Below are 11,795 nucleotides of genomic sequence, written 5' to 3' on the forward strand. Positions count from 1 at the left end.
TTCGCAAAACAATGAAAACACAAACCATGGCAGAATCTGTGAAAGACAGAACATGAGGTAGTAAATAATTTATCCGGGCACTTCTGCAACTCAAATCTAGAAAGTTAGAAGAGATGCCAGAAATACAATTATATAGAGCATGCTGTCAAAAAAAATCAAATAAAAAAGATGAAGTGCTGATGTTTGGCAAATTTTCCCGTCAAGGAGACAGAATCTGTTTCTACACAACATGTCACAACTTTTGAACTTTCTTGCAATCGGAGGCTATAACTTGGCACAAAGCTTAAAAATTAAAGATACAATGATGTTGCTACAGTAGTAACACACATCAAGACCACTAAAACAGAAAGTAAAAACATATTGGGTTGCCTCCCAACAAGCGCTTTCTTTTATGCCTTTGAGCTACGCAAAATGCAAGAAGATCAAGTGCTATCAACTCCAAAAGAATAACTTGCCCATGTAACGGACTCATAAGGTAACTTAATCTTCTTTCTAGGGAGGTGTTCCGTTCCCTTTTTAAGAGGAAATTGGAATTTAATAATTCCCTCTTCCATGTCAATGATAGCACCAACGGTGCGGAGAAAAGGACGTCCCAAAATAATGGACATGAAGGATCACATTTAATGTCCATAATAAGAAAATCAACGACCACATAATTATCATTGACAATAATAAGCACATCATCAATTCTCCCTAAAGGTTTCTTTATGGAAAAATCAACGAGACGAACACGAAAAGAACATGGATCATAAGGTTTACAATCAAGCATATCATACATTCTTTTCGGCACAGGGGAGGCACTAGCTCCAACATCGCAAAAAGCAAAGCAAGAGGTATTATTGAATTTAATTTTGACCATAGGAGCCCAATCATCTTCTAGTTTCCTAGGGATAGAAGTCTCTATCTTGAGCTTCTCCTCCCTAGCTTTGATAAGAACATTGGTAATATGCTTGGTGAAGGTAATATTGAGTGTACTAGTGTGGGGGTCATTACCATTCTTTGCAAAAAGGTGATGACTTTGGAGAGACTACAATTTTCAAAATCAATTACATTGGTATTAAGTAAAATTATAGTGTCATCCTCTACGTTTGATTTGCTCTCTATTATAAGAGTTTGGATGTCTTCCCAAGTTTTGGAACGGTTAGGAGCAACTTCAAACCAAAGATCTTGTGGCTTCCCGATGCAACCATGCCAAGGGCATAATTCTCCATAGTGACTAGTATAGTCACATGGATTACTTGTAAAAAGACCCTTAGTGGTAACTGGAGCAATAGAGGAGAAGGTGTAATTGTTGTTGTGACTAGAGGAGTCACCCAACATGGTGTTTTTAGTGGAACCAATAGCAATGGAAACAAGCAAGAGCAAAGTAACTAAAAGTTTTGTTGTTTTTGGTAAAGGACTCAAAGCAAAAACTAAAAAAGCAAACTAACAAGACTAAAAAGCAAAGGTAAAGGATAGTGTGCAACACCCCTATCTTGAAGAGTGGAGTCCCCGGCAACGGTGCTAGAAATTCCCTTGATGATGAGTTGATGTATATACTTCTCGCCTCTCCTTGGTTACCCTAAGTGGAAGGTCGAGATGTAGTCAGCAACACATTTCCCTTACACGAAGACTGTAAGGTTTATTGAACCAGGAGGACTCCTAGGCTCAACAAGTAGGCGTATCCTGTCCTGGTCAGCAGAAGACGTGGACCTTCACACACAAAAAATAACTTTGCTACCAACGAGTACAGAGAGGTTGTCAATCTCTCTGGCCTTCTAGTTTGCAAAGGATCAAAACACAAGCGTGAAGGTAATAGTGATTGCTACAGAAAAGTAAAGAAAGCGGTAAATGATGGAGGTGTGACCAATGATGGTGATATGGACCGGAGTCACATGATGTTCACTAGTGATGTCTCTCTCCCAAAAGACGATAAACAACTATCCTAGGGTAACAAATCATAGTTGGGCAATTGACATAATTATAATCGCACCGCAATGCTAATTATGCTCCTTGATAGTATGAGTTTCAATAGTGCTGAGCAGTACGCCAAGACAAGTAGACCGTTTATTCATCAACATCCACTTACTAATTATCCACCTTGAGATATCTATCCAGAACATCTCTCTGGTATTAAGTTGCGAGCCCCACCCAAAGTGTAAACTCAAAGCAATGGACAACTGCATTAACGAACTATGCGTAAGGTAAAATATCCTTGCAAACATGGTCACAAGCACTGTTGTTTTCTCCCTGGTGGCAACAAGCACATCCCCTAGTCTCATGTTTATGTCACTCAAGCTAGACATCGAGGGGCCCGAACCCACAATCATGCATAACGCTCCCTCTTGGAGTTACGATATACTACTTGGCCAAAGCAATAAAAAGCAACGGAGAACATGCATGAATCACTAAGGAACATAATATAAAAGGATAATCAAATATATAAATCATAACAATCTGAACAGAATCTCATAATCTATCGGATCCCAACAAACCGAGCATAGCAAAAGCAAGAGGATTACATAGATGCCTTGATCATGTAGGGCATCTCACAAGGACTAACCATTGAAGCACAAGATTGGAGAGAAGACATCACATAGCTACTGGTCATGGACTCATGGTCCAAGGGAAACTACTCACGGCACATCTGGGAAGCGTCCATGGCGGTGGAGGAGCTCCCGGAGGTCAATCCTCCCTCCGGCAGGGTGCCAGGAAGAGGTCACCTAACACTCCCGATCTTGGAAGCGCTGCGGTGGCGAAACCATGGAGAATTTCGCGAAAGTATGCGAGGGTTTCCTCGCGGATCTCTAAATATAGGCCAAAGGAGGGCTCCGGAGGAGGTGGGACCCACCCAGGCAACTTCCTCGCACGACCTAGGGCCTGGCCGGGCCAGCTGGCCGCCTGGGAGGCCCCTGGCCCCCCTTTGGCCCTCTTTTGGTGATCCCAAACCTTCTGTTTCGCTGATTTTTTATATATTTTTCTGGATTTTTTGGCCTTCAGAAAATTGGGTAAAAGCCCTTGCAAAAAAAGACATCAGCAGACTGAAACTGGCACTAAGTGCCTAGAGTTAGTAGGTTAGTCCAAATATGTGTAAAATTATATAAAAGTGTAGAAAAACATGTAACAATGTCACCCAAAAGATCATGGAACAAGCAAAAATGATAGATACGTTTGGGACGTATCACTTTCCCCCTTGGAAGCGTCGCATCGCCGCCGAAGATGCGCTCAGGGGCTCCGCGAGTACGGTCTGGCAAAAGAGGAAATGGAGTTATACTCCGGCAACCCCCTTTCTATACGATAGTCAAGCACTACCAACAAGAACCTTGTCGGAGGGGAAGTTGCGAGGAGAGTGTAACCTCCTGCTTGCCGGGGATCTGAGGCACCGGCAAAGGACCCAAACTCCGCGGGAAGAAGTGCCCGGCGCAATAGATAAGTGATAGATATTCTACATGAAATTTCAAAGTAGATAGCTTGTTTTTCTTTCTAGAGATCCCGAACTTTGTTTGAGAAACTTGCGCGTAGATGGAACCTTGTCAGGATCAGTGTACCTTGGCCCTGTTTCGAACTAGTTCAACAACCTCAATGTCTACAAAGCGCCTTCACACTATTTTGAACCTGTTCAACAGTCCAAGCCGCTACGCAACACCTTATTTCGCCTCGAGCCGTGCTCGACGATCTAATGGTTGCACTGAGTGCGGAAAGGATCCTTAAGGGTAATGACCCCTCCGACGAACTGCTAAGGACCCGTTCCTCAAAGCACTAGCGGCAGGACCAGTCATGTCGACAAGCTTCCAGAAAATGCAAAGGGTGTATCATTCAAAGAGAAGGACCAGACGGAAAGGAAACAATATTTCATTCATCTGTTTGAGACAAACTCAAACATATTACATGGATGATTTTTTACTACTCTAATCTATGATACTGTGTTTTGGCGAGGGACATGCTTGCCAGACATAAGTTCAAGAAGACAAAAAGCAGGAAGGCCCCCGGCACAACCAGGGAGGGCCCTTCCTGGACTAGCATTGCGCGATGGAGAACATCGCCTGAAGGGATGGTGGAGATGGGAACCGAGCGTTTCCCGCAATATGTGGCAGCGTCGGTTCTTCCGGCTCGTTGGTCCCAACTCGGGAGGAAGAGGACCGCTGACTGACGGTGATGGTGCGACCGATGGTTAGTCCAAGGTTAGATCCTCGTACCAGGCTTAGCCAACCGAGGGTCTGAACCGTACCTGCCGTCGCTACCATCTCTCCCGTCCTCATCGCCCTCGCATCAGGAAGGGCTCTCAGTCCCGCTCGAGGTCTCTTCGCAGCAGCCAAGGCGCACACCTGAGCTCCTATATATCTTGACGGAGAGCAGGTTGTCCACCATCATCTTGAAGCAAAGAACGTGCCCATGCCAGAGTTTCTGGGCACGGGCGAAGCACTTCCACCCGCGGCCAAGGAACAGGGGCCAAGGCCCCGGTTGCTCCACGGCCACCGGTACCGCGCCGTTGCCGCAGCCATGCACCTGGCGCCACAAAATCGGGTGCTTCTCTTCGTTCATCACCTTGGCAAAGGCGATGTGGAGTTAAAGCTGGGTCCTGATGCAGCCTTGAAGTTTGACGAGAAACTCCAACGGAGTCCTTTCAACATGAGCCCCTGCGGGAACAAGCCTTGGAGAAGATGGAGGTGCTGGAGTAGCACTCCGCCTTCCCTAGCCACAACCTCCACGGCGACCGCGGCCCCTCGCCCCTCCGCCACCTCGGGCGCTCGTGCTGCCCTCCACAGCTGCGGCCCCTGAAGCTATGGCATGATCCGAATGGTTTCCTCTTGCCGCCCTGGCGGCCGATGGTGGTCGCCCTCATCCCCTAGCCAATGTTAGGGGCGAACGCCACCTGGAACTAGAGGAGACTACGCAGACGCAAGCCAGGGACGCTGAGTGCTTCGGGAGTAGGATGGATGAGCAAAACCCCCTTGTAAACTTACTAATTTATAGGGCGAGGCATGGGGGCTAGCTCTCCTTACTCCAGAAAACGCCGCCCCTCTCACTCAATCACCAATTCATGCAGGGGCGGGCCCTGCCACGACTGCGGCCTTTAAGGCTACGAACGCCACTTGCCTGACCGTTACTACACATGCCTCACACGTGGTGGCAATGCTTCGGGAGGTGGGCAGGCCACTATGCGCACACTTCTCCACCTCGCGCTCTCGATGCGCGGCGTGGGGAAGTGCCGCTCACAACGGCTCCAAAGCTACAGAGTACCCTGTCAGGGAAGCCCGTGCACCACTTTGGGCATGGCCCAATAATGCCTCGTGCCCGTGCGTGGCCCAGGCCCGGGGGCTCCTGTCGGTGCACTAGAGACTGGGGTCCCTTGTGCCCCACACATGTGCACGGGCACCGGCAACGCCCCTGGAAGCAGTGCACGAGGAAGACTTGCAGGAAGACAAACCAAGACCCACCGAGGCCATGCCCCCCTCTCCAAAGGCACATAGTACAAGAACTCCAGGTACAAGGCCCCGGCAAGCCCTCCTTGCCGGGAAGATTCGCAAGGCCCCGGCAAGCCCTCCTTGCCGGGAAGACTCCCAAGGATTCGCAATACCCCGGCGAGCAGTCCTTGTTGGGAAGACTCGCAAAGATTGGCAATGCCCCGGCAAGCCCTCCTTGCCAGGAATCTGTTCAAGCCCCCGACAAGCCCTCCTTGCCGGGAAGATAATCAGGTCCTCCGATAGGGACGCCAGGCCAACAATCTCCTTTCGTTCACCAAGTGTCCACCCCTGTTCCTACCACGGTCCAATCGCTCCAGCGCATCCCTCATGCGCCAGCACAGGACCCAAGTGTCGATCCATCTGGGTATGTGTCGCGACCACCTCCCTGCAGGTCAGGGGTCAGGCAAGGCATTTTCTACCCCTGACACCACCGTAGAAGATAAGCGGTGAACCGTGTTCACTATGCAACCGTGAGCACACTATTGGTGACCCCTTGCCTACAAAAGGATGCCCAAGGCTCATTCTCTAGGGGTTTATACTTTTTAAGATTTGAGACTCCCTAATCACCAGCTAAGTTACTATAGCAAAGCACCCTACAGTAAGCCCCCAATACAAACTAAGAAGGAGTAGGGTTTTACGCGCCAAGCCGTCCAAACCTGGGTAAACGATCTTGTCGGTGTTGATCGCTAGCTCGGCTCTCGGCGCCACCTCTCTCCCTCTGCCGAACGATCAAGGGACCATTCGAGCTTCCCATAGGTGCTGATTTCCCCGACACAGCTGAAGCAGATTACTCCTTAGATGTGATCATGGGTAATTTTTCAGTTAATTCTAATCCTACAAAGGTTTTGTTTGGCACTGGCACATCACATTGTTTCATGTCTAGACCATTTGCTCTTATGCATGATTTCAATTCAGAATTGTTGAGTAGACCTTCAGGTGTGCTTTCTCCTCATTTGGCAATGAAGTCAACCTCGGTCATTGAAGATGTCTCTATCAAGATGGGCAGTTATTCCTTTTTGGCGTCTCCTTATGTCCTTGGCAATTCGGATATTGATCCTTGGCATGGATTTTCGGGCTATGATCAAGGCTTTTCTCGATTATGAAGCCAAAGAAGTCAACTTGACTTATCCTTCTAAGGGCGTGATCATTTTCGCTGCTCGCGATGACACAATCCGTCTCTTTTCCCTCACTGAGATGGGTGAAATCTCACCAATTTCTCAAGTTCCGGTGGTCTGTGAGTATGAAGATGTCTTTCCAGAAGAGTTGTGAGGAATGCATCCACACCAGCCAGTTGAGTTTGTAGTTGAAATTGAGCCTGGAACAGAACCATTCTACAACCGTCCGTATAAACTTGGTATTGAAGAGCTGAAAGAGTTGAAGAAGCAGCTTGATGAGAAATAACGTCTCGGTCTGATCAGACCAAGTTCTTCTTCTTGGGGTTGTGGCGTTCTATTTGTCAAGAAGAAGGATGGCACGGACCGACACTGTGTCGATTACCTTACATTGAATAATAAGACAATCAGGAACACGTATCCACCTCCCAACATCAATGAATTGTTTGAGCAATTGAATGGGGCCAAGATTTTCTCTAAGCTTGATCTCCGGATCGGCTAACATCAGATCCGCATTCGTGGACAAGATATTCCCAAGACTTCTTTCAGGACAATCTTTGGCTCTTGTGACTACATAGTGATGTCTTTTTGTCTCGCCAATGCTCCTCCGACTTTCTCTCAGATGATAAATTATATCTTCTCTCCCTTCAAGAATGAATTTGTCTTGGTGTATCTTGATGACATTCTGATCTTTTCTGAAACGGAGGAAGAGCATGAAGAACATTTCCGGCTTATGCTTGATAAGCTAAGAGAGCATAAGTTCTATGCAAAGTTTTCAAAATGTGAATTCTCGCACAAGGAAGTGGTGTACCTTGGACACATCATCTCTGCCGAGGGCATCAAGGTTGACCCTGAGAAGGTTCATTGGGAGCCTCCTCAGAACGTGAAGCAGCTTCGAAGCTTTCTCGGGCTTGCAAGCTATTGTAGTAGGTTCGTGGAGAACTTCTCCAAGATTACTAAGCTTGTGTCCAACCTTCTTATGAAGAGCGTGAAATATGTCTGGACTCCAGAGTGTGATTTGGCATTTTAATACACTCAAGGAGAAGCTCACCTCAACTCCAGTCTTGACTCCTCCTGATGATTCCAAGCCTTTCCAAGTGTTCTGTGATGCCTCTCTCCAAGGTCTTGGTGAAGTGTTAATGCAAGAGAAGAAAGTGGTAGCTTATACCTCAAGGTAGTTGAAGTCGAGTGAGAAAAACTACCCTACTCGTGATCTTGAGTTGGCGGCGGTGGCCCGTGCTTTGATGACTTGGAGACACCTCTAGTTGGGAGGAGAAGTTCAAGTCTACACCAATCACAAGAGTCTCCAATACATCTTCACTCAATCTAATCTCAATATTCGGCCAACTCGTTGAGTGGAAATTATCCAAGATTATGATACAAGCATTGACTTTCCTCCGCGCAAAGCAAATGCCAATGCAGATGCTTTGAGCAGAAAGGCTTACTACAACAGTCTCATTCTAAAGCCTCTCCAGCCTGATCTTTGTGAATCTTTCAGGAAGCTCAACCTTCAGATAGTACCTCAGGGATTTCTTGCCAATCTCCAGATTTATCCTACCTTGGAAGATCAAGTCTGCCAAGCTCAACTTCTTCATGCTAGGGTGAAGAAAGTGAAGATTGGTTAGGCAAAGAGCACTCCAAAATATAAGTGCTTCCGTGTTGATGACAGAGATACCTTGTTCTTCGAGGACTACCTTGTCGTTCCGAAAGGAGAGGTCAGGAAACTTATCATAAATGATGCCCATAATTCCCTCCTCTCGATACATCCAGTTAGCTCCAAAATGTATCAAGATCTGAAGCAAACCTTCTGGTGGACTCAAATGAAACGTGAAATTGCTTAGTTCGTGAACAAGTGTGATGTGTGCGTAGAGTGAAGGCGGTGCATCAATGTCCAACAGGCCTCCTTCATCCTTTAACCATATCCGAGTGGAAATTTGATCATGTGGAGATGGATTTTTTCACTAGGTTTCCGAAGTCCAAGAGAGGCAACGATGCCATCTTTGTCGTCATTGACAAGTTGACCAAAGTTGCTCATTTCCTGTCAGTCAAAGACTTTGTCTCGGCAGCTCAACTTGTAGAGTTGTACACTTCAAGGATAGTCTCTTTGCATCGTGTTCCTATGCTCATTTCTTCAGAGCATGGAAGACTCTTTACTTCGAAGTTTTGGGATTCCTTTCAGACTGCGATCGGTACTAAGATCCGTTTCAGCACAGCCTTCCATCCTCAGACAAGTGGTCAAGTGGAGAGAGTCAATCAAATCCTTGAATATATGATCAGAGCTGGTGTGATTTCTTTTGGCATGAAGTGGGAAGTCTGCCTCCCGTTTGGCTGGTTCTCATACAACAAGAGCTTTCAAGCAAGCTCGGGCAAGGCCCCATTCGAGATTCTATATGGCAGGAAGTGTCGTACCCCTCTCAATTGGTCTCAGACTGGTGAGCGTCAGATTCTTGGGAATGACATGATCACTGACGCAAAAGAAATGTGTCATGTCATTCGGGATAATCTCAAAGAAGGTTAGTCCCGTCAGAAGAGCTATTATGATAGCAAGCATCATGACATGACTTTTTCGCTCAAAGTGTCTCCCATGAAGGGCATTCAATGCTTTGGCATCAAATGAAAGCTTGCTCCTCACTTTGTTGGTCCTTTCAAAGTTTGTTGGCAAGAGAGGTGACCTTGCATATCATTTGCAGCTTCCATACAATTTCTCCAATGTGCATGATGTGCTTTACGTCTCTCGGCTCCAGAGATGCTTCAAGACTCCAGAGCGCAAAGTTGATCTACAAGATATTGAACTCCAGCCCAACCTATCCTATCATGAGCATCTTGTAGCAATTCTTGAAGAGACTGGGCGCAAGACATGCAACAAGTCTATCAAGTTCCTCAAAGTTCAGTGGTCACATCATTCCGACAAAGAAGCCACTTGGGAACGCAAGGACCTTCTCCGTTCCGAATACCCAGAGTTATTCCAGTCCTAGATCTCGGCTCGAGATTCTCTTGTAGTGTGGGAGAATTTTAACAGCCCCAATGCAGTACCTTTCCCCTTTTGTAATACTTTCCTTGTATGGCAACCTTGTTATGTTTTATGAGGAGTTGCATCGATTGATCTTTTCTTCATCTCTGTTGCATCATGGCATCATGAATAGCATCATTTCATCTTGTTCTTCTTGTGTTTCACCTTGTTGTTGAAAGAGATTGAATACGTGAGTGTGACTTTGTGTGTGTAGTCTAATTGGGTGCAACAAGATCTCATCTCAAAAAACCCATCGTTGCATCATAGCTCTAAAACCTCTTCTTTCATTTTATATTAGTCGCAGATTTAAAAGTTTTTGTTTCGCTTCCAATAAAATGTTCCTCCCCTCCTAAAAATCTTATTATTTGTGGAGTGCACCCCCTGTGGTTTGGTTTTATTTTCCTTTTGGTTTTAACTAAAACAGTGCCTTATTTTAATAAAAGGAATTTTTTTTGCTCTGCTAAAATGCCCAACTTATTTTTATAAATTGTGGCATGTTTTTCGCACACCAAAGGTATTTTTTCATCTTCCAAATCATTTCCTTTTAACCCCTCTATATTATTCAAAACATGTTTTGTTAATTAAATTTTCAAACGCTTTTAACGCAGAGAGGGAGAGTCACATGGCCCATGTCCTATTGCTTTTGGCCCAGAGCATAGCCACCACCGATTGATCCTTTCCATCGATCAGATGACTAGGAGCTCGAGGCTCGAGATATTAAGCAGCATGCAGCCTCCTCTAACCCTAGCATCGCCGTTCCCCTCCTCCTCTCCCTCATAGCTGCACCAGGAGGACGCTAACGTTAGGAGCCATCCATTCCCGTGGTGATCGGGTTCCAAGGTCGACGACCACAACGTCCCCAACGACCACCTCTTCTTCAACGCCGACAGCACCTTCCTCGAAGCAGATCGTCGCCGTACCCCTCCATCACCGGAGCTCTTCTCTTCCATACCCTGGGTGAGCGCGCCTCCTCCACTGTCCCCCCTTACCTCTCTGCTTGCCTCGACATTGCATGTTAGCCGCAGCTCCACCAGATTTGCACTGGTGATGGCCACCGCAGCCGCTCGTGAGGTGTGCTTGCATGCATGCATGCGTAGCCATAGACGCCATCTACACCGTAGTCGCAGCATAGCGCGTCGAGCACCGCGTAGCTTCTGTGCGTGTGCGTGCGATTGCACTAGTGAGTTCGTCGCTCGCGCCTCTCTGTTAAACAGAAAAGGCGCCCCCTTTTTACATATCATCAAGGTGGATCCCCTCCTTGGGCAGATCCAGCTGACTAGCCCTGCTAGTTCGAGCACCGCGCAGTGACTGTGAGGTCACGGGTTCAAGACCCTGCACCCCCCCTTTTTACTTCTGCGATTTACCTCTGTGCATTAGCTGGTAGATTCTGTATAAGTGTATTGGTTATTCTTTTGCAGTAGAATCCCCATTGCTACTGCAGTGGCAATAGAGCTAGCGTTGCGCCTGTTAATCAGGGGTTCGAATCCCTTGGCGCCCTCCTTTTTAGCTTGTGTATTTATTCTGTTGGCTTGGCAGTAGAGTTAGATAGGTGGATTTTCTCCCGTGTTACTTCAGCTAACATAGTGTGTCCTAGTGGTTGGGAGAACTGTTGTGTTGCAGGTGGGTATGGGTTCGAGTCCCACTTCTCTCATGTTATTTTCTCCTGTCAGGCACTAGGGGCCCTGGTGTCTATGACTAGTGGGGCCCCCTGTCAAATTATATTCTCTGATTAAATGGTTTTTTGTGGTGTATATTCCATTTTTGGAATATGTCTAGAAGAGGAATATGCCAAATCTGGCCCTCATGTGACATATAAGTGTATAGGATTCTTAGTAGACTTTCTTATTCTTTGTTTTGTTGTAGTTTATGCAAGCAAGTATATGAGTGTGATATATGAATTTGAGGTAGAAAAACCAAGGAATCCAATGGTGGGATCATATTTTACTTTGTATCAAGTTTTCACAAATGACATTTGGCGATGAGGTGGCATTTTGTCATTTTCGTAGGATTAATTCTATGCATGCTTTGGAGGTTGTTCCATCCTGAAAGTTCTAGGTTTTTGTGAAGAATAGGGCTTGGTATTTTTGTTTGGCATGATACTCCAGTAGATAAGTGGATCGCTTGATGTTTCCAAGTGAAAAAAATATTGTTGTTTGCAGAACTAGAAATATTTCTAAGTGTTGGGACTTTTGTTTTCTTTCCCTATTGTGAGCATGGTTTTCATGGTTC

This window comes from Hordeum vulgare, chromosome 4H (genome assembly GCF_904849725.1).
Source record: "Hordeum vulgare subsp. vulgare chromosome 4H, MorexV3_pseudomolecules_assembly, whole genome shotgun sequence".
Lineage (NCBI taxonomy): Eukaryota > Viridiplantae > Streptophyta > Magnoliopsida > Poales > Poaceae > Hordeum > Hordeum vulgare.